A 24,075-nucleotide genomic window follows, 5' to 3' on the forward strand; every position below is an offset into this window, starting at 1 on the left:
GGGCTTTCATGCCCCTCATGCAAGGTCTTGTAGGAGTCCTAAATCAGTTCATGCCAGAAACGTTTGGCTTTAAAAGATGCTGCCCGGCACAGTTTCTCCAAGCTGATCTGGCACAGTTTCCCGAAGCTGACCCGCAGTCCTTGTGCCTTTTAGTACCTGGAGCATCAACACTGCTAGCCACATTGTGCTTCCTATGCCTATCTTTCAAAGAGAGCTTTCAAGATCTGCATTGGGACTTGGGCGCGCTCTTGCGCCAAGCACTTTGTTGAGTAGGTGAGTGCATGCAACGTAGTGTTTGCATGTGTACAGGTTGCAGGTCAGCTCCAATTGGTTCTAGGGCTCATTAAGGTAGTTTTATGTTAATTGAGTCGAGTTTACAGCTTGCCCCTTCCTCCCATATGCTAACCCACAGATGCCTGTTTTGTTGCAGATGGGATACACTATATCAATGTGAGAAAGACAGAAAGGGATTGACACTGGCAATATGAGCTAGTGAAATGGGTCCGGTCTGCAAGAGGTGTTGGGGAGATTTATCATTTGTATGCTTCATCCCCTCTCCTAGTGAGACCCCGAGCACCTGGATCTTTTCCTTGTATCCCAAATGAATTGAGCCTTTATCCAGTCATTCATGGGCTATGTCTTTTGGAACTGTGTTTTCTGTGGTTATACCTGTCCTATTGAGTGTACTTTCCTCTTTCACTTTTAAGGCATCTGTATTTTACTTGTGCAGTCCACAGCTCCTTAAGGGCAGTGTTGCTGGGATCCCTTTGGGTTCTCCTTTGAGATTATTTACTTATCCTTACTTTATACTGTTCTTAAGGATAGAGAGATACTTAGTATCTCTCCTAAAACTTTATATTCTGATTGGCACACACCACCTTATGTGGAGTGCCAAGGGGATACTTTGTATCCCCCTTCTCTCTGCATCTGTGACCTTTTAGTCATATAGACAACACTCTAGTTATGGCTGATGGCGGTGGACGTGTTCTATCAAGTATTGTTATTTTTTTTTACCACAGACTGTGTTCAGTCTCGTTTGTCCACAATAGGGCTACCTAAGGTCTAACTTGGTGGCTCCTTTTTCTTTTTTTGCCATTTCTAGCGTGGTTGTTTGTTAGCCCTTCTTTTACCATTCTGGGAGGGGAGGTCTGTGTGTCTGTGTGTGTTTTGCCTTTGGCATGAACCCTTGGGTGTCCCTGCCTAGGCTCCAGTGTGTCTGGGGGAGGAGTTATTCACTCCCCTGCCCTTTGCCTGAGTGCCTGAATGGAACCAGCTCCCAATGGGGGTCGGGCTATCCTGAATGGACAGCCACCCGCCCCTTTCTGTAAACTGCTGTGAGAGATTGCAGAGGAGTGTGTTGAAACTGAATAAAAAGTGAGGTTCCGGAGGTGAAAGGCAAGTAGACCACTGGAAACTGAAGTAACTGAAAGAGGCGATCAGAGACGCCTGCAGACCCTTTGCAACACAGTGAAGTAACCACTGCTGTCCTGAAGCAGCTTTCTGTGCGACAGAGAAACTCTTAAGAGTACGACTCCTTCCCTTTGATTGGTGGGAACAGACTAACTCCAATCTGAGCCATCTCCCAAGGTGCTGTGCCTCTCAAGAGCTGCGGAAACCCAGTACCGGGAGACCTCAGACCCAATTAAAGTGTGTCTTTGAAAGGCCGAATCCGTCCAAGTCTTTGCTGAGCTCTAGGTAAACCTCCAGAGATATAATCCGACTCATCCAAGTCCCCTCAGCAGAGTGCTGCACTCCGGGAATCGAAGAAGGTTGACTGGGCAAATTGTTTCCTTTGGTGGTGGTGGTGGTAAAGAAAAGGTGCCAAAACCGCAGGCTGACCAGAAGAGCTGAAGAAATCTGTGCCAGAGGTCCTCCCTCACGACTGCTGCTGTAAGATCCCGTCCATTGTCCAGCCTTTTGTCACCAGACCAAGGAATCTGAAGGTCTGGGTCCAGCGCTGCCACATTGAGGCGAATCCAGCCACAAACACTGCTTCAAACCTAAGGTACTGTGGGGAGAAAGTTATTCCTTACCTTAATCTGAAAAGTCACTCCAGAGCATTGGAGTGCATGTAGAGGTGTCCAGGGTGCCCCCCCTCTGACCCAAGTTGCTGCTTGTAGCCCTTTAGCAAGTCTTTTAACAGGGTCTCCAACATTGGTTTAATCTTCCTGCATCATAGACCTAGAAAGTATCCACAGGAACTTTTGTATTCTGCTGCGTCACATACTTTGAGCCTCTCCGAACTGCCTTTTAGCCATGGTTGTTTTTCGGACTTTAAAAGCCTTGCTGTGCAATGAAACTGCCTCTATAACCGTAAGCTCTGCTAGTATTTACCTAACCAACTGTTTTCCTTCCAAAACAATATCTCATGTGGTTTTGCTAACTAAATCTAATTACCGTATTTCTTCTGTTTTACGCTAGTGCACAGTAGTACCAAAATACAGTAGAACTGTCATTAGTGTCAAATACTGTAACAATTGTAACAGTGAGCATACAAACTAAGCAGTGGCCTTTAAAAAGTATCTAAGTATTTCTGTGTTTTGGTTCAATGTACTAAGTATTTAAAAGCATATCTTGTGTAAATATAATCTATTTTTTAATATACATTTAAGTGTTTCTTTGAATTGAATTACTAACTAGGCTCAGTGTACTTACCTACAGCTCACATCTTCCTCTTATGATAATCCTGATTAATCTGCCACTCTACCAAGGTTCCATGACTAGTACAGACCGATACTAAGAGTTGGGGATCTAAAAACCATTGGGATAGTCTTGCCTCACAGTGGACTTTAGGAAAACTCCCTTAACAAGAGGTCAGTCGTAGGAGTATAGGGTTGCATGCTTTTGCTTTATAAGACATACTCCTCCCCACCCCTCGTTCCGCTGACTAACTGACTTCCCTTTAAGATTTCCTACCACCTTAAACTACACCTCCCCTCACCCCCCCACAGACAGCCGCCAAAGGCCCAGGCATTAGCGCATTAACACTAACCGAACCATGTCTAAGCTCTCCTTTAGCCCTTTCACATGCTCCCTCATCATCAGCTAACCAGACCCAGAGCTTTGTGGTCTGAGATATTGGGCCTTTCCCTATGGATAACATACGAGTTTCGACGCCCAAACCATAGAAAGTAGATATGGCGCACATGAACCGGGCTCTTCCAACTTGCACCCATCACAGGCTTCGCATCTACCTAGCCCACTGTTCCTCTAATGACCCCCACCCCTCTATCCTTTTCTTACAAGACGAAGTTTAATGAGGCCACCAATAACCAAAAGGGGCCTAAACAAGAAGGGTGCAGTGCAAGATCTCTTACGTTAAGGGGGTCAACTGGTTGTTGGGTTAGACTTACTTTTTATGCTCCGTCTCCCTCACCTGTGAGGCCCTCAGCACTTTTTGCTTGACTTAGATTATATGATTGGTTATTTATAACACGCTTAATACCCAGAGGTTTCTAAGCGCGGACCCGGGCATCGAACCTGTATTGCTCTGTGTTGCCTTGCTTCCATTCGAGCGCGTTGCCCCACAGCTATCCTCCCGAGACAGAGACTTGTGGATAATTTTTCTATGTTCCTGGTGGCGTGGGAATCATTTAGAATGATGGCTTCTTTCTTTTTTCGCCTTTTTGTGTGCTTGTCCTTTTTTGGTCCTTCTTCCGTCCTGGGAGGCGGAAGGTCCTAGTTAAAATGTTGTCTTAGGCAGGAACCCTTTGTGTAGCCTGCCGAGGCTCCATCGTGTCTGTGAAGACAGGAAATGAGGGAGAAGTCAAACTCTGCAGCACTTTGTCTTCTGGCATGCCTACCTGGAACCATTCCTCACAGGGAGGCTGGCTGACCTAAAAGTACAGCCACACCTCAAAGTTTGAATGTAGCATCTGTGCTGATTGGCTGGGTTCCCGGATAAATGGCCTGGATCTGGGAGCTGAAGACAAGCAGACCACTGGAGCTGAATCCGATGAGGAAGAAGACGGCTGCAGCTGATTCCAACGACGCCTGCTGTGCATCCGCTGCCTGTGCTGACTCCTCCTTCCATGCGACCTGGATGTCCCGAAGACCGCTCCAACCCTTGGACTGCTGGGACCAATCAGTCTTAAGAAGACCTGCATTTTGAGCCATCCCACGATAAGCTGTGACCTTCCTGGGCTGCAAACCACCAATACCCGTCGACCATGAGGTTGAGTGCTGTGCAACGTCTTCCTGTGAGCAAATCTCGCTGAAACTTCGGTGGACTCCTGTTAAACTTCCAGAAGCAAGATCCCACTTCTTGAAGTCCCCTCACCATAGTGCCTCGCTGAGATAGCGAGACGAATCGATCAGGCGATGACCGTTCCACATCTGATACCTCGTAAAGGGCACCAAATCCACAGAGCCACGACAAGCACCGAAGAACCCTTAGTGTAGGAGCCTTTCCTGTCGTCTGCTGCTGCGAGTTCCCATCCAGTATCTGTTCTTTTGTCACCATGATCAAGAATCCAGAGACTGGATCCTTTGCAGCTGCTTCATGAAGGCATCCGCCTGCAAACTATTCTTCACTTCTGAGGTAATGTGTGGCTGAAGTCTTGTGTCGCTCCTGTGTGGGTAAGGTGGTGATTTGTATAGTTCTTCCAACCCATTCGCCCAGGCCTAACGCTGGAACGCATCTAGGGGGCATTTTACGAAGTCCCTGAAAACCTTACACTAACTCTAAAGCCTGTACTTACTTGTTGGACGATAAATCCTCTAGAACTCTGAATTTTCTGCCTCTGAGGCTTTTCCTGACGTGCCTACTGTTGGGAAAGATTTCATAATTGTATGTAATTTTCCCTCAATGTGTACACCCCCAAAATATTTGCTGCTGTTTAGACACCATTGACTGACTTTGCCAGAGAAGCACAGCCTTCAGCTGCACCACTCTGGGCTTTCTTTCACTTTTTATGGGGAAACTGACATGCCCTTAAGACAGCGAGTACTGGGAGACTTTCTTTCCCTTAGTCCTTTTCCCGTTTTGCAATTTTTGTGCAACATGTAACAAGTGTGCAATGTATCTTACCATACAGCACACTTGGGTCTATAGTCATTTCCCAAGGCCCTAGATACTCTTGCTGGACCTTTTATGAACTGTGAAGATGTGTCATGGACAGGACTGGTGGCAGCTATCTTTTCGCATTATTTTTAACCCTTTCCTGCCATGTTAACCGCATTCGGCACGAATGGGTGGCCTGGCTCCAAAAGGGCCATACCACGTGGTTCTTTGTCCTGTCTTCTAGCCATCTTGCCCCTTCTCCTTCCTCAGGTCGAGTCGACCCGGGTCAGTCCTTAGTTGGTGTTGCACTTTCCTGCGAAACCCAATGCTTTTGCAGGCTTCTGCATGCCTTGTGTGTGTGTGCCTCTAGGATGTGGGCTGGAACTTCTGAGTCCAATACACATCCTTGGTGCCAGGGAGTCTAGAGTTCCATGAATGACTGGGACCACCGTGGTCCGTGATTGGTCCACGTATGGAGTGTGTGTGTTCGTGAGCAGATCTCCCATTGGGTCCTCTTCATTTTAGCACAAAGGGAACTTTGGATAAGAGGAGGCCAAAGACACCCAGTTCTCACTGAACAAAGGATAGGATAGGATACAAGTATCCTGCAACTACGAAGCCAAGTGGAGGAACCGCTGGTGACCCTCTGGAAGGTTTGGCACGCTGAGCCCGCTGTCGTCACGTGGGACCCCTCTGCATCTGGTCTTCCTAGAAGGTCTGCGAAGACGCTTCGACCCATTGGAATGGTGGGACCAACTATTCTCGGCACCTTCATCAAACCCTGCAAGTAAGCTTTCTCGGAAGTGTTGTTAGGCCAACCAGTGGGCTGACCAGCTTCCCCAGTTGCTTTGCTCTGTCACCGCCGCTGTTTCGAGGAGGCCCTCGAAACTTGGTATACTGCTAGCTCTGTGTCCCCGGTACCCTCACACCGAATTTCGTACACTTGGCATTCCCAGGTCTGAAGTGAGACGAGTGCGCCAGGACCAGAGTGAATGCGGTTACCATGTTGCCCTGCCGCGGCAACGTCTTTTGCAAGCACGCTGCATTTGTGACCCTCTTGCCCCTGAAGCCTGCTGCAGTGAAACTGGGTTGATTCATCCTCCCGGAGCGGAGAAATCACCACTGTCCTGTGCATTTAACCCTATAGACCCCAATGGCCTTGTATATACATTGTATTGATAGTGTTGTGTTGGTGTACTTAGTGTTACTGTGATTCTTTTGCTATGGTCTGTTACAAAGGCCTTGTAATAAATGTGTCTATTTTTGATATAACACCTGTCTGGAGTAATTTGTAAGTGTCCTTGCTTTGTGTGCTCATTGAGGTCCTTCAGTCACCCTCACCCCTCCTGAGACTTATTCTTGACTGCCTGCCATAGCTACTCTGATTGGTCTGGCGTGTCCAGAGGTTACCCTGTTCCAAGAAACTAGGCTGGCCTTCTGAACCTCTGCCCCTCCAGATCAGAATTCAGAAATCCATCTGAAGACCTACTGTTGGCCACTGGACCACCCTCACCACCCTTCTGCCTCTGAGATCACTTGTGCCTTAGAATAGGGAAGGTCTTCTAAAGTATAAGGCCTCTGAGTAGAAAATGGAACAAGTGTTGCAAAGTACTTAAATGTGTTAGTGCTGTAACTGATTATCTCTGAAATAGTAGAAGTTACAAAGTTCTTAACCTTTTAACTGACATGGGCTTTCCCCCCCCAGTGCCAAGGTCTTTTTTGGTGATTTCGGTATTTCACCATTCAAAGCCTTCTAAAATTTTCTCCTTCATTAACCCCTTAAGTGCCAAGGACGGGCTATCTCGTCCTTGGCACTGGGGAGGTAATTCCAAGGACGAGATACCTCGTCCTTGGCACTTAATTAATTACTTGTGAATTGCACACTGGCATTTTGCAAAGAATACAAAGTTACTTACCTTTGAATTGTGTTCCGCTATTCTAGAAAGTGAGTTGGTATTACTGTATTGTTGCTGAAACTGAATAAGTTTAACAGTTTATTACCCCTAGGGATTTTCTCACCTTGAATAGCAAATTGCCATTCTAAATGTGTAACACTAGGTTTTGCTTACCTTGAACTGCTTGTAAGAGTTTCCAATACAGCTTTATTTAAACTTTTTTCAATGCAACTTAAACCTTACATTTACCAGAAACCTAATACATTATCGGTTTACATTCATTTTAAAACGACGTCTAAACAATGTAATACATCAATACTTCAGTTTGTGGGGAATTTTAAATACAATGCCAAAATCGATCAACCGAATAAAACATTCCCAACTTTGCACATTTCAGAAAGATTTGCTTTTTCTGCCTGAATAGATGTGAGCATTCGGTTAGTAAATGTTCCAAAAGCAAAATCTACAGTCTCTTCACTCGTCGAACCCCCTTTCTCACACCAATGACTTCGTTTTTGTGGAGTATAAATGTAACCAAAATCTTAGTGTTGTAAAAACAGTGTTAGTCAAGATTGTATACATTACCCTTTGGGTGCACTACAACAGCCCTGACCTCCTGGCAATAGGAACCCAACCTTTGGTATCAGTCTGTACTACACATGTTGGTAGCTTGTTGAGCAGCCAGGCTTATCTCAAAAGGGGTCAATGTGAGATGTAGGGGAGTTGCACAGAGATTCACAGTGACAAGTGTTCAAATAAACTGTTACACACAAGGGTTCTTGATTAAACAATTATTAATTTAACAGTCCGTTTGAGTAAGCCTTCTTCAGAAGGGGCAATATAATAGTAACACACAAATACACTCCAAAATACACACTCCTAGTTTCCCTAAATCAGTAAACACCCATTTGGGATGGCACACAGACACTTCCTACACCCTCAGATGACTTCAATAGTTAGGACACTGTGGACATTAATATATCGCTGTTGCATTTAGGGCAATACTTAAGAGTATGTCAAAGAAACAGATTATTAGAATAAAACAAGAGATCACACAAATATTCTGAAGCAGGTAAGTACTTTTGGTAACCCCAATACAAAGTAAGTTAACCCCCTTCCTGGGAGGAGGGCTAAACAGAGTCAGAGGGAAGAAGAGATATTCAGGGACCCGGGCCAGGCCAAAGTCAATTCGACAAAAGTCAATGTGAGCTGAAGCAATTCTTGCAGGTAGGTTAAAGTCTTGCACAATGTTTTAGAAGTCTTTGTAGAAAAGAAGAAATAAAGTAGGGCCACAAGCTGATTAGGCTTGTGAGGTAAATAAGCTGTTCGCAACTCTACAGAAGCAACCACGACAAGTCTCCACTGAGAACAAATGAGATTACACAACAAGAAGTAAGTTCTCTTAGACTTTACAGTACCTTTGGTTAGAAGAAAAGGGCTTTGGCTGGCTTCTGTTCCTGTGCAGCTCTGCAGATCCCGTGTTCCTGGGCCTCAGTTGTGGGGACAAGAGGGAGGATGTCTGGAGGACTCTTGCAGTGCAAAAGGATGGTCCGCGCCAGAAAAGGACCCACTTCTATTCAGTGGCACTTCACGGTTTCAGCTCCTCGCGTCTCATCATATAGAACCACCGCAGACTCTTCGATGTTGAGATGGGCTTTTGTTGCATCTGGGGTCCAGCACTGGAGCTCTTGGCCAACTTAAAAGCAACGCACCCAAACTGGTGTTCCTCTCCCTGGCTCTACGGTTTCCAGCAGCAACTGCAGTGGAAATTCAACCAGCTTCGCGAGGATGTCCAGGTGGCTTACTTTGGAGTTGATTTGTCCCACCAACTCAAGGGGAGAAGTCGTCCTTACAGGGCTTCTCTAGTCTAAACGAATTCGGAGCTTCAGCACAGCAGTAGGGCTTCACCGAGAAAACCAACGGTCCAGGAGTTGCAGCAGGCGTCTTTTCCAAGTTCTTCTTCGTCCAATGGATGTCTGCCTTCCAAGCCAAAAAGCCTCACCTTTTATGCAGGTTTCTCCCATTCATTCAAGCATAGCTGTCAGTCACCCAGCAGGGTGGCTGTCCTTGCCGGACTGCCAGCTGGCCAATCTCCTAAGAGTGCATTTCTCTCTCTCCTAGGAGACTAAGCACAGGGACTTTGACACCTCCCTCGCTTCCTGCCCACGCTAGACACCCTGGAGCCAGAGGCGGGCTTCACTCTTCATTTCAAAAACCCAGGACATCCTGTCCACCCTCTCCACCCACACTCCTCCTCTTCCCTCTCCATCTGTGCTTGCTGACTCTCCTTTAGCCACCCTCCCACCATCCTTCTTGTCTTTTCCTCTTTTCACCCCTGACTAGGTTGCTAGACAAGTCTGATCTATGAAAGCTCTTCAAAACAGGTTCATCCCTGTTCCTCTAAAACCATCAAGGACCACATTGACACCCTCGCTCCAGCCCTTGCTGATTTTTGCAACCACTCCTTTGCCTCTGGATCCTTCCCCTCCCCTCTGAAGCACTCCTTTGTTTATCCTCTTCTCAAGAAACCCACAGCTGATCCTTCTTGTCCAGCTAACTATCGCCCAATTTCCATTACTCCCTTTCTTGGTAAACTCCAGGAAAAGTTGGCCATCTCTCAGCTTAACCTTCATTCCAATTCTGTTGGCTGTCTCCATGACCACCAGTCTGGCTTCAGAGCTGCCAGAAGCACGGAAACTGCTCTCCTAAACATCCGTGAAGATCTGCTCACCAACCTTGACGCTAACATTCCCTCTGTCCTCATCCTCCTCGATCACTCTTCTGCCTTCGACACGGTCAACCATACCATCCTGCTCAACCGTCTCCGTGAAAACCTGGGTATCACTGATCAGGCTCTGGCCTGGCTGACCTCTTTCCTCTCAGATCGACCCTACCAGGTCCAACTTGGGTCCTTCCTTTCATCTATCTTCCTCTCTACCTGTGGTGTTCCCCAGGGGTCTAACCTCTTGCCCTGGCTTTTCAACCAATACCTGGCATCTCTCGCCCACTGCATTGCCATTTTCTGCTCACATTTTCAGTGCTACGCTGACGACACTCAACTCATTTTCAGTCTGCCCTCTGCCACCTCCTCTCCCATCTCTGATTGCCTAACTGCCATTCAAGATTGGTGTGCCGCCAAAGATCTTTGTCTGAATGCCAGCAAGACGGAGATTCTCCTCATCGGCACACCTTCACCATCCTTTCCCCTCACTCTCTGGCCGGCCTCCCTTGGCCCTCCCCCTACCCCGACCTGCGAGGCTAAGAACCTCGGGGTCATCTTTGACTCCACCCTTTCCTTCTCCGCCCACATCTCTGACGTCTCTAAAAAGTCAAATTTCCGACTGCACCTCCTCAGAGGAACTCTGCCTTTCCTCTCCTTCCCCCAGAAGCTCATGGTATCTCAAACTCTGGTTCTCTCTAGCTTGGACTATTGTAACAGCCTCCTTCTAAATCTACCTGCCTCTACTCTCTGCCCTCTGCAACTAATCCAGAACAGGACTGCAAGACTTGTTCTTGGCCTCAAGCCCTGGGATCGTATCTCTACAGCTCTGAAATCTCTTCACTGGCTCCCAGTGGATGCAAGGATTAAATTCAAAACCCTCTGCATTGTCCACAAGGCTTTCTGGGGCCTGGGTCCAAAATACCTTCCTCTATCCCTCCGCAAATACCTCCCCTCTCGAGCTCTTCGCTTCTCTACCTCCAACCCACTCAGGATCAGTATTTTTTCTAAGAAACGAGCTGGGGGTAGATCTATCTTCGGCTGGGGCCTCCCTCTGGAACAGCCTCCCTGCCACTCTAAAACTTGAGGAGAACCATCTCCGGTTCTGGAAGCACCTCAAGACTTTCCTCTTTTCTTCTGCCTTCGCTTCCCCTCTCCCCTGCTGATCTGTTCTCTCTTGGCACCGTGCACCTGGCCACCCTCTGTCTTTTGGGCCCAAGTTCCTGCTCATCCTGTCACCCTCCCGCACTGCCTCCGGGCCACCCCTTGCACTGAGGTCTGTATCTGTACCCATACAGCCCCCCCTTTTTCTTCCTGCACTTATCGGACCTACCCTGTCTGCTGCCTTAAACCTAGCACTTGCAAATTGCTGGCTGCATTACCACTGTTTGTTGCCTTTATTATTTATTTTTTGTTATTTATCTGTTTCTCCTCTGCTTCGCACTTTCCACCTCTCCCCCTTCCATGCACTTTTCCCCTCCCCCCTTTCCCATGCACTTGCGCGTTCTCAATGTCACTGGGCCTAGTAAGATTGCTGTTTTGTTCTCCCCTGTTCCCCTCCCCTCCCTTGTCGCGCTCTGAAACACTTGTGTACGAGCGCGATAGAAATAAAATATCAATCAATCACTCGTGAATCCTGCCAATGGCAAAATGAACAAGAGGACCAAACCTGGTTTGGCGCTCAGAGTAAATCTCAAGAAGGACCTTTCCACAAAGAAACAGTGAAAAAAGAAGACTGTGGACCATTTTGATAAAAATGGCACCCTTGGGTGCTTAACTGCAGCTGCGAACGCAGCCTGCGGTAAACACACACCACGGTAGTTACAAGTAAACCACTGCCACCAGCCATACATTGAGGAAAGGGTAACGTAAACATCTAGCGCCCAAACACTGGAATGCCTTGCCCACAGCACTTAGAAATGAAGCATCATATACAATTTTCCGCAAAGCCCTTAAAACTAAACTGTTTGATCTGTAAATGTTCATAGCCGTTATACACCTCAACTTTGTCCACTGTAACCAAGGAACATTCTGCCAACCTCTCACCTCAACCTGTATTTCAGTGTGTGTGTATGTATCATCATTGTATCCTAATGTCTTAATGTTCACTATACCACTCGTGCAACTAAGTAAGAATACTGCAACAGCGCCACGATGTTGAAGGGCCGTTTGCACGCTTTACAAATGTAAATGAATAAAAATGTTACATGAGAAGCTAGACAAAGGGGATACTAAGTAACCCCTGCAGCATCCTATTGTAAGATAGTGTGTGCTGGGGCTAGAAAGTAAGTTAAGTCAATTTCACTTTACTGCTCTTGGAAACAGTAGTTTATCCAAGAGAAGGTATTCAAACCTTTGGGAAATCTGAAAGACTTCCCAAAATGTGACACAATGTAAAAGATGATGCCTATGGCGTTTGTCAGACTCCACAACCAAAAGAAACAGTGTTTAAATCGCATTAAAATACATGAGTGGGGGAAAAAGGGTCTCACTCTCTCCAGGTTAAACATTAAGTCCTAAAATCCAGCAAAGTTGCTGGGGGTCTCTAAGGTAGAGAGTATTTAGCACATTTCTGAGAATTCTCCTTAACACACGGGATGGGTGTTTGATTAATTAAGGAGGTAATACATTCTAATATCGTATATAAAATGATTAAGTGGTCATCACAAATCCTCATACGGTTTTCTATCAAATCTAATTTGAGCAATTTTTGTTTAACCTTTACAGGAAAGCAGATTCAGTCTAGCACTATGCCAAATTTTAAGTCAATTTGAGTTCACACAACACCATATAGCAAATTAATAGGAGGAGCCAAGGTCTTTGCATACAGCTTTAATGTAACTCCCTGTGGCAGAGACAAACCCTTTCTCCAGAGAGCATCCTCAATGTTTTCATAGTTTACCACCAATAGGGATTTACTGACATTGTTATGTATTACTGAATTCTTATTTATCTTTGAAGTGCATACTGTCATTCTGAAAAGTAATTAATAAATGATTGCTTACCTTTGAATTGTGTTCCACTATTCTAAATAAATATGGGTGTAAGAGTCCACTTTAAAGCCCTTGCCCTTACTCACAAGTGCATCCACCACACTGCTCAACCCTATCTCTCTGAGAGAATTCACCTCTCTGTATCCACTAGACCAACTACAACACCTTATGCAAACCTGCTCACGATCCCCAGTGTGAAGAGACCCCGAGCGGGAGGTGCTATCTTCCCATACCTATCAGCGCTACAATGGAACACCCTACCACCACCCTTGCGAGGAGATGTCTCCCACCTAGCATTCCGCAAAGCTGTGAAAACTATGCTCTTCAACTAAAACTCATCCCAGGTCTGAACATTATCTGCCACATATGCCTAGGATGAGCGTATTTAGGCACCTGCATAATGTCATTTAACCTGAATCTGTATTTGTTTTTACTTGAATGATTGTACTCGTATGCCCCGACAATTACCGTCACATGTATGTAACTACCTTTGTAACTAAGATTGCCACAAGTAACAGTGCCACGATGACTTTGGGCTGTATGTGCGCTATATAAATGTAAAAAATAAAATGTATTTACTTGTAACATTGTTGGTATAACTATATTATTCATGAAACTGAATAAGAAACATAGTTTACTACCAATAGGGTCTGCTTACCTTGAATAGCATACTGCTATGGTTTACATACCGGAAGTATTGTTTGGTTTTTATTATTGTGTTTGTGTTTATGTTAATGGATATTTGAGATATTTGTACTGAGCACTATCCCCACCGGAGTGGTCCACTGGCGCTCTGGTGGAACTGAAAGAAAAAGGGGGGTGGCGGAGAGGGGTGGTAGGTTAGTGCATGATAGTAGGACAAAGTTTGGAGAGGAGTGTTAAGCAAAGTTTGAATGCAGTACCCTCTGGGAACACTACAAGCAACTATGACAACGGTTATTGGCAACCCAACCTTTGGTATAAGCTTGTACTACACAGTTTTGGTAGCGTGTTGAGCAGCCAGGCAAGAGGGAAAATGTGAGCAGTAGTGGAGTTACACAAAGATTCAGTTACAGGTATTCAAATAAACTTACACCGAAGGTTTCTTGCATAAACAATTATTAATGTATTAGTCAGTTATAAAGCCTTCTTTAGAAGGGAGTAATATACTAGTAACACACAAATACACTTCATTACTGTACACTGAGTTTCTGAATCAGACAAGACTCCTCTGGGATGGCCCACAGACACAACCTACACCCACAGATGACTTCAATAACAAGGGACATTAAGATCTTGTTGGCATTCGGAACACTCTTGAAAGTTGGTAAAAGGCAAAGGTTATTAGAACACAAGAGATCACCCATATTCTTAAGCAGGGCAAATGCTATCAGATCCTCTTAGAAGAGTCATACAATTCAATAGGCAAAGTCAATAGGCAAACGTCTTTGTATAGGATGCAGCACTTCAGGTAAGTAAATGGAAACGTCTTTGCACAAGTTCTTAGGAGTCTTTGATAAAAAGAAGAATCAAATGTAGGGCTGATTAGACTTGTGAGATGCAGAAGTTACAAGCACTTCCACAGTAAAAGGTAAGTTCATGGACTTGTTTTACAGTACCTTGGTAAAGAAGAAAAGATACAGCCGATGGCTTCTGGTCCTGTGCAGCTCTGCAGATCCCACTGTTCCTGGTCCTCAGTCGTGGGGACAAGAGGGAGGACGTCGGGGGACTCCTGCAATGCACTGGGACTGTCAAAACTTGCAACCGGCAAACTTCACTTTCAGTGGCTGTTTCGCGTTTCAGCTTCTTGCGGCTACCGCAAATAGCAACAACGCGGTTCCTGGCTGTCAAGGTGGACTTTCCTTGCTCCTGGGTTCCCACACTCTGTTGAGGGGGCTCAGGCTTGGTCAGTCCTGCTTCGTGGGAGTCCGGAGGATCTTCAAAATCTTTAGGCCAGCTTAAAAGCAATGCACACAATCTGGTGTTCCTCTTCCTGGCTATTCGGTTTCCTGCAGCAACTCTGAGGAAATTCAACCAGCTCCGAGATGGATGTCCAGGTGGCTTACTTTGGAGTTGATTGGTCCCACCAACTAAAAGGGGAGAAGTCGTCCTTGAAGGGGCTTCTCTGTCAATACGAACTTGGCAAGTTGGCACTGCAGCAGGGCTTTACCGGGCAAACCAACGGTCCAGGAATTGCAGCATGCGTCCTCTTCAAGCTCTTCTTCGGTTCCTTCGCCCAGTGGTCGACTCTGCCTTCCAAGCCAAAAGAGTCGCCTTTTATTCAGTTCTCTCCCATTCATTCCAGCCTAACTGTCACTCACCCAGCAGGGTGGCTTTCCTTGCTGGACAGTCAGCCAGCCAATCACCACAGTGTGCGTTTGGGGCTCCTAGGAGACTAAGCACAAGGAGTTTCGGGCACCTCCCTCACTTCCTGCCTACCCCAGACACTCTGGTGGTAGAGGCGGCCTTCACTCAGAAACCCTGCCAAAGGCGAAATTAACCAAGAGACCAAACCTGGCTTACCGCGCAGAGAAACTCTCTAGAAGGACCTTTCCACAAAGACATGGTGAAAAAAGACCGGTGCTCTTTTATCAAAGATGGCTCTGTGCCATTTTGAAAAAGATGGCTCCCGCGGTTGCTTTACCAGAGCCGAGAACGGTCGCGGTAAATGCAAACCACAGTAGTTCAAAATGAAACCACTGCCACCAGCCATTCCAGTGAGGAAAGGGTAACATAAAATGTTACATAAGAAGCTAGACCAAGGGGATACTAGGTAACCTCTCAAGCACTCTATTGTAAGATCGCGTTAAGATCGCGTGTGCTGGGTCTGGAAAGTTACAATGGTAAGTAAAGTCAATTTCACTTTACTGCCCTGGGAAACAGTAGTTTGTCCCAGAGAAAGGTGTTTAAACCTTGGGGAAATCTGGAATACTTCCCTGTGCCGCTGCACGGACGGTGCTGTGTGCCACAATGTAAATATGATTCCTATGGAGTTTGCCAGACTCCATAACCAAAGAGAAACCGAGGTAAAATTCACATTAAAATACATGAGTGGGAAAATGTGTCTCGCTCTCTCCAAGTTAAAAAAAAAAATAAAGTCCTCAAAATCCAGCAAAGTTGCTGGGGGTCTCTAAGGTGGAGGGAATTGGCACATTTCTGAGAATCCTCCCTAACACCTGGCAACTCTCGCTCATCGCATTGCCCTTTTCTGCTCCAATTTTCAGTGCTATGCGGATGACACTCTACTCATTTTCAGGCTTCCCTTGGCCACCTCTTCTAGCTCTCTCATCCCTGTCTGCCATTCAGGAGTGGTGCACCGCCAACGATCTCTGCCTTAATGGCCTTAAGACTGAGATCCTCCTCATCGGCACACCTTCACCCTCCCTTCCTGTCACTCTCTGGCCGGACTCCCTTAGCCCTCCTCCTACCCCCACTTACGAGACCAAGAACCTCAGGGTCATCTTCGACTCCACGCTTTCCTTTTCTGCCCACATCTATAATGTCTCTAAAAAGTCAAACTTCCATCTGCACCTCCTCAGAGGTATTCTGCCTTTCCTCTCCTTCCCCCAGAAGCTTACTGTATCTCGAGCCCTGGTTCTCTCTAGGCTGAATTACTGCAACATCCTCTTTCTAAATCTACCTGCTTCTACTCTCCGCCCCTCTGTCTTAATCTCTTCATTCAAACCTCAGCGAAGTGTAATCCAAGCCTATTTATGCGATGCAGTCTTGTACAAGTGACGTAAAATAGAATGTCCAAAGTACCTTGATAAAATCTAGCCGTATTTCCTGGGCACTATAAGATAATTGAGGGTGACCAAACATGGCCTGTAGGCCGTCCACAAACACGCAACAGTCCTCCAATAAAGGGCTATTAGTCGTCACCAAGGGAGTGGCCCAGGCCAGAGCACTGCTGGATAGATGAACTGAAAACCAACTTTGGGGCAGTCATCGGAAAACTTGTTCTTAATTTTATCGTACAGGCCTCAAAGAATTACTTCACTTTTTGGTGGTTCATCAAACACCAGAAGGCTAGTGCTCTCGGCCAAAGTTCTAGGGTGCAGGCATCCCGTCTCGTTGTCCAAGGGTGGGGTTTTCTACTTTTTAAAGCTTGCACTTCTGTAGCAAGAGCCTGTATGGCACTGACCAGTATATGTACTTGTGCTCGCTGTGCTCAGAGAGGCACAGCTTCACCTCACTGATTCAGCCCAACAAGGCTGAAACACGTGTATGGGGTTGCTGTTGGTACTCTTGTTCAGAGAGGAATTGCCATAGCATTTCGGTGCTGGACTGCCCATGTGGGCGGGACAAAGGCTGATGAATGGATATTTCCCACCTTTGAAAGGTACAGTGAGCAAAAAGTGTGTGCTGCAAACTCTCATCTCAGAACAGGTTATCATGCCATGTTTCTGGAGAAGAGCGCCTGCCACCTTTTTTTTAAACAGTTTATTAATTTGTTCTGTTCTCTCCACTTCTTTCTGGCATCTCAGTATGTCGGCGATGGCACTCACGTATCTGGTCTGATTTCTTGAAGTGGAATAGGCGGTCCATCTTGTAGCCACGATGCACCCAGGTTGTTGCACTGGGTGTCTGTGGGCTCCCAGAGGAAAGGCCAATCTGGAAACGCTCAATGCGACCTGCTCCCTTGAATGCTTGAATGAAAGGCAGTTTAGAATTCTTAGAATTCCAAACTACCTCACTGCAGTCTCCTCCAATCGCTGCTGCTACTGAGACTCCATCTTGCCTTGGGGAAACAAAGGCCTCCTGAAGACTTCATTCAGACAGTTTTTGTTTTGAAGCCATAACCCATACAACTACATACAAACCACCACCCTTGTACCTCCTCCAACTAGAGTGTTACAGACATGCATTTTTATATGTACTCCTAAAAGGTCGACCTTTACAGTGAATGCCCTTATGTGAAAACCTTATGGTGTACCCTGGAACCCTTACTTGTGAAGGGCAAAGCTGCAAGCAACTCCGCAAAGGGCAGCAAATGCATGTCTCCTTTGGGAGCAAGCTAGCTACACAGAGGTAAGTACTCCTAGTTACAGTACCTTCAATCTAGAGAAAAAGGTTCCCGCTGGCTTGTGTTCCTGTTGTAGTCCTGCAGATCCTGTTGTTCCTGGGCCTCAGTCATGGGGACAAGAGGGAGGACGTTCGGGGACTCCTACACTACGATTTGAAGGTCAGCGGCAGCAATGGGCTCAAATCAGATCAGCAGTTTCAGCTACTCGCAAATGGCACCACTGCGGTTCTTAAATACCTTGTGGACTGTCCTTGCTTCTGGGGTCGAGCACTTGGAGCTGGCTCAGGCTTGGTTAGTCCTGCTTCGAGGGAGTCCGGAGGATCTTCCTGGAGCTCGGGTGCGGCTTAAAGGCGATGCACTCGATTCTGGTGTTCCTGTTCCCCGACGATGAGTGCCTGGAGCGGATGAGTGCCTGGAGCGGATGAGTGCCTGGAGCGGATGAGTGCCGTGATGGTGCCGACCAGATGTAGAGTGCGGAGCTGGTGTAGAGTGCGGAGCGGATATCCGGTGTGGAGCAAGCGGGTGATGTATGTGCGGGATGGAATGGTTTGAGTGCATGGAATGTTTGAAAGAGCATGGCAGTGAACGGTTTTGAGTGCTTGAAACTGTCGTAATGCATGGAACGGATGGAGTACATGGTACTATTGGAGTGGGCCAAAAGATACCACCATATCACATCTCCATGCTTACCCTTCTTTATACCACCACTCAACTAGAACACAGCCATACTATGACACCATTCGGTATAGCTGTTCTCATACCATCATCTGCCTCATACTCCCCATCACCCTAATTAAACACTGCTGGTTATACACCCTCCAGCCTAGGAGTTCTCCTCGGGCCTAACGCAGCCACAATCGGTCTGGATAAAAACATGCCAGAACGAACACATACTCTTGATCTCTCAACCACCACATCTACCGCTAAAAAGCAGCTATCACACGAATGCCACACCAGCTGCACACACATTCGGTGCTCACATGCACCGTTGACACTCTCTATTTTCTCTACTGACTTGAACTTTGGTTCCCAAGGGCGTTCAACCTACCAGCGCCTTGAGACCATACCAATGGTACATAAGGTGATATATAAATGCAAAACAACATAACTTTGAAACTCATCCAGAACAGGACTGCGAGACTTGTCCTGGGCCTCAAGCCCTGGGATTGTATCTCTCCAGCCCTGAAATCTCCTCATTGGCTCCCTGTGGCTGCAAGGATTAAATTCAAGACCCTTTGCATTGTCCACATGGCTTTCCGGGGCCTGGGTCCAAAATACCTTCAACTCTCCCTCTGCAAATACCTTCCCACTTGAGCGATTCGCTCCTCCAACTCCCTCCGGGTCAGTCGTTTCTCAATGAAACGTGCTGGGGGTAGATCTCCCTCTTCGGCTGGGGCCTCCCTCTGGAAGAGCCTCCCTGCCACTGAAACTTGAGGAAAACCATCTCTGGTTCCGGAAGCACCTCAAGACCTTCCTCTTTGCTTCTGGCTTCTCTCCTCCTCTATCCTGTTGATCTGTTCTGCTTAGGCATCGTGCACCTGGTCACCCTCTGATTTTGGTCCCAGCTACTTGCCCACCCTACCACACACCTGCACTGCCTCCTGGCAACCCATGCACTTTGGGGTCTGTATCTGTAACCATAAACCTCCTAACCCTTTTTAGCCTAGCACTTGCCACTTGCTGGCTGCATTACCATTTATTGTTTTTCATTCCTATGCTCAGCACTTTCCACTCCCCTCCCTGCACTTCCCCCTGCCGCCTATCCCTCATTTGCGCGTTCTCAATGTCACTGGACCTAGTTACATGTTGTTTTTTTCTCCCTTGTTCACCTCCCTTGCCTCGTCGCACTCTGAAACACATGTGTATGAGCGCGATACAAATGAAATAGCAATATAGGGTCATCTATGTGACTAAAATGTCACAGGAGCAGAGAGAAGGGGGTACTAGGTGGTGGTGTGTGCTAATCTCTCACAGTATAAAGGTGTAGGAAGTATACAAAGTAGCCCTCTATCCTTACTAACTGTAGTTAGTAAGGATAAAGAAAGAATCTCAAAGGGGAACAATACTGCACATAGGTGCTGTGTGCTGTAAAAGTTAAACACAGATGCTTTTAATGACATATGTAGGAAAGCAGACTCTCTAGTAAAGGTAAAACACAGAGAACAGGGTTCCAAAAGTCAGCACAAATAACACTGATTAAGGGGGAAAAGGCACCCCTCATTCAGGCTAGAAAGAAAAAAGCTCCAGAAGTCCAACCCAAAGTTCTGGGTGTCTAACTAGGAGAGGGGTTGAAGCATAACATTTTTAAAGCTCCCAAACTCTGCGCATTCTTCTGAGTCTGCAGTGACTTTCAGATAATCCCAGATAGAGATCAGTGTGGTTTCTGTTCCGTGGCACAGACTGAAACCTGATTGCGTGGGGGTCTAGGAGGTTGTTGGATTCCACAAAACAGTTCAGTTTAGACTATGCAGTGCGATCGATGAGCTTTACCAAGAATCAGGGGTTGGAAATGGGCCTGTAGTTTATTGGTTGTAGAGGGTTAGCAGGGGTTTGACATGCACGTATTTGAAGGGTTCTGAGACGTTTCCAGAGGTAAGGGAGTCATTAAGGATGGACCTTGCCAGTTCTCCTGCAGAGGTGACGATTTCTTTGAGGAGAGATGCAGGACATGGGTCAAAAAGGGATAGCAATTTGACGAAATCCTTGCTTGAAATATGGTTGAAAGAGCAGAACAAAGGGGTCTCTGAGGGCAGGAGGGTGGATTCTTGCAGAGCGGGTGTTAGGCGGGCAGTGAGGTTGGAAATTCTGTTGAGGGTGGCTGTCCTGTCTAGGGCTGTTTTGTGGAAGTTTTCAGAGAGGGAGATGCAGTGTTTGCGCTAGGTGGTGGTCGCAGCAGAGGTACAAGAAGCGTTCAGGAATTCCAGGATGATCATGTGGAGCGCTTTGCTGCAGAAGCTCAGTATTCTTTTATTGTAATAGGCTTTTTTGACCTTTCGGATCTCTGATTTGTAGTTTCGGTGATGGTAGGCAAACCCTGATTTGCTTTGAGGAGTTCTCGAGGCTCGCCATTTGCACTCGAGGGAGCGGTTTTGCGTTTTGAACGCCTTCAAGTGGGGGGGGGTGAACCACTTGGGGGTTGGTCCTTTGCGGGAGGGAGCAGAATTGGAGGGGGTGAGAGGAAGGAGTGAGTCGTTTAGCCAGGAGTCAGAACTTTGGGAACAGGTCAATCTATGGCCGGGAGTGAGGGGAGGGCATGTAGCAGGTCTTCTGCCAGGTCAGTTAATACCTTGACCTTGTTCCAGCATTTCAACTGAGACTGGGGGATAGAGGAAGCCTTGGGAGGCGGGGGGCAGTGTGCAGAGAGAGAAAGGTATGGCCGAGTGGTCTGTCCAGATGAGGAATTTTAGGGGCATACGCGAAAATTAGGTCGGAGGAGCTGAAAATGCCATAAAGGGTGTGGCCTGCAGGTTGGGTGGGTCCTGTGATAGGCTGGATGAGGTTAAGAGCCTCTAGGTGGGTAGAACGATGCAGGGGCAGGCAAGGCATATAGAGTTGAGGGCAAGGGGGCTGTCTCTGCCTCTCAGTTTTGTGTTTGGATGCTAGGGGTGTGTGCAAGAGGGTGGGGGTCTGCGTGGAAGGGGGTTGAGCCGATGGTTCGGGAAAGAGCAAGATGTGCCATACTGAGTGAGGGGAAAAGATGGCCTAGGAGTTGCCAGGGTGGGGGTGTGGGGGGCGGCGAGGTGATGTGGTTGGGGGGGGTCATGTTTATCGAGGGAGGTGTGGAAGTCGATTTGAGGCTGGTTGTGTTGGTAGGGGCAGGGGTGTGGGGAGCATTGGGAATGAGCTTTGGCTGTCGACACTGCCAGGATTTCTTGGAAGTGGGGTTGGAGTGGGCGTGGGACTGGTCAGAAATTCATGGGAAAGGGGGTCTTTTGGGATGAAGGGGAGCTCCCCTTGTATGGGACTTTGACGAAGTGTGATTCTAGGAGGTCCCTAGGGTTCTGGCTGTGGATGAGAGGGACGGGAGCGGGGGGGACTGAAGTGAAGGGTCAGTTCCTGAAAGTTGGTGCAAGGATTGTGCTGGTGGTGGGGCGGTTGTGTTTTTGGCAATGTCGGAGGGCGCCTCTGGTCGGAGAGTTGGACGTTGTGTGGCTGTGGGTCGGTGGGTAGGTGTAGGTCTTCCAGCCGGGTAGGCGGTGGGAGATGGAGAGGGCATAGGCAGAGGTAGATGTCCTACTGAACTGATCGAACTATTCTAAAAAGTAGTATTGTGTTGGTGTTCTTAGCAGCGTACACCAAACTGAATTTTTCTGATGCCTGTGAACCTGCTTAGAATCACATGCTGTGCATAAAGTCCGACATCTAGTGGAAATCGCGGAGTATTGCATCTAACTTTCGAAGATCGAAAGGGGTCGTCGACATGGGGGGCGTGACTTTAACACTATCTGTGACGTGTAGTGTACCCAAAATACCTCACATGTCGATGTCCCTCGGATTGCTTTTTTCCACCAGCCTAGTTGGTCGCCTATGCAGAGCTCGCAAGAGTTTTATATTGTAACTTTGTCCCCACGCCATACGGTCGTCAAGTCTCCCGACTAATCTTCTTGACTGTCGACCGCGTGACCTTGGACTTCTGGCCAGGCCCTTACTGTAGGGAGAATGGGGCCTTGGGTTTTGTATTTCCTTTACCCCTCTTTCTCTTCTTGGTCTGGCTACTGCTACCCTCTGCTATGGAGAGGACGCCCTTAAAATGTTGCCCGTTGTGTAACTGCAAGTTTCCTTGGAAGGACGCCCATCGCCGTTGCAATCTGTGTCTTTCTCGAAGCGCTCATGCAAGGCCTGTAAGCTCTTTCGACTGAAAACGTTAAAACAGGCGGACTAGCCGCATTTCCCCATTCGCGCCATTGCTTCGGACGCGGATTGGCTACAGCCATGGCTCTGAATTGGAAGCCATCAACCTCTCAGTGAAGCCTGCAGGCTCCAAAATGCCTGGCCCGACAGACAGGCCACCGGCTCTGTCATGGGAAGATCACACTCCGGCGACAAGGTCACCCTTGCACCACGGGTACAAAAACACACAACCCCTAAGGCCTCTTCAACTGAATCGTTGCAGAAGCACACAACGGCACCAGGCCTGCCAAAAAGTTCAACGGCACCTACCGAATGGTCGTTCACCCTAAAAAACATACCGTTGTCGAAACACAGTCCAAGGGCACCCAAGAACCTTAGGCCTCAGTGAAGTCACAGACCACGACTGCGGCATCAAGCGCATCGAGTCCTTCGATACAACCACTGAAAATTCGCAAAAGCCTTGCGCCTATTATTTTGGCAGCCACAGAGCACAAGGGCACCCCCTCTCGTCGAGCGAGAATTCTGAAGCCCCCCAGGCTCTCGAAGGCCTTATTGGGCAAGTCTCCCCCCTCCTGAGCAACCATTTCCACCCCCAGACCCTTCTGCTTATTCCCTATGGACTAGGGAGAGGTTTGAGCAATACATTAACAAAATGGCCCAGTTTATTGACTTTTTCAGACAGGTACATTACACCTAAAAGACCCAGGGAAGAGGACTCCTGCCCCATTCCTTATAAACTGCAGAAATTACCCATCTCTGCACAGGGACACCAGGAAGATAACTTGGATTTCTCAGAGGAGCCAACACAGGAGGGTCCTCTGAAGACCTTATGATGATCTTAATCCTTTTGCACAAGAGACGGCTGATCAAGACCCATACATCAGGATTAGGCGGAGGATCAGGGCTTGGCTATTGTCAACATATACCCCTGACCCGGATGTCATCTGCCTTGATCCCCCTTCTCCTCCACAGAGGGATTGGTTGCCTGTTGATGACCAGATGTTTAACGATATTTTTAAAAAGCGCAGCCGATCATTTCCAAATCGCAACACATGAGGCAGCTCCAGACTCAGTCTTCGTGGAGGATATTCTCAAGGAGAAAGCTCTGACTAGTCACGCCATCCCCCTACTAAACTCTATAAAGAGGCGCCTGGCCTTTTCCTTGCTGTCTCCGTCCCTCACACAGGCGGTCCACCCATCACCTTCCGACCCACTCTACATAAGGGGTCATACTACACCAGATTCCTTGGTGGTTACTACCACTCGGGAGAGGGCAGGGGTTCCACGGTCTTTGTCGGAAGCCCCTCTGGACAAAAACTGTAAAAAGCTTTATGCCCTGGATAAATGGGTCACTGCCTCTACGGCCAGGATCACACATAATGCCAATCTCCTGGCAAGTTACAGTGATGTCCAGTGGGGCCTAGTTCAGGAGAGTCTTCGAGATGTTCCAGAGCCCACCCGATCAGGCCTACTGACGGTCGTGGCTGAATGCAGACAAGTCACCCATAACCTATTGAAGCACACTCTGGACTCTGCTGAGACAGCTGGATGGACCCTAGCCCAGGGGACTTTACTTAGGACAAGGCTGGTGAAAGAACTCCGGCTTTAAA

The 24,075-nt window shown here is 47.5% G+C and overlaps 1 protein-coding gene across 7 annotated transcripts in view; it reads left to right on the top strand.

Annotated features, from left to right (window-relative positions):
- Positions 1-24,075, top strand: part of NRF1 (nuclear respiratory factor 1) — a 705,079-nt gene that overhangs the window by 362,186 nt on the left and 318,818 nt on the right. The gene's annotated exons all lie outside the window — the stretch shown is intronic.

This window comes from Ambystoma mexicanum, chromosome 12 (assembly GCF_040938575.1).
Source record: "Ambystoma mexicanum isolate Mex_15411 chromosome 12, UKY_AmexF1_1, whole genome shotgun sequence".
NCBI classification, from domain to species: Eukaryota; Metazoa; Chordata; class Amphibia; order Caudata; family Ambystomatidae; genus Ambystoma; species Ambystoma mexicanum.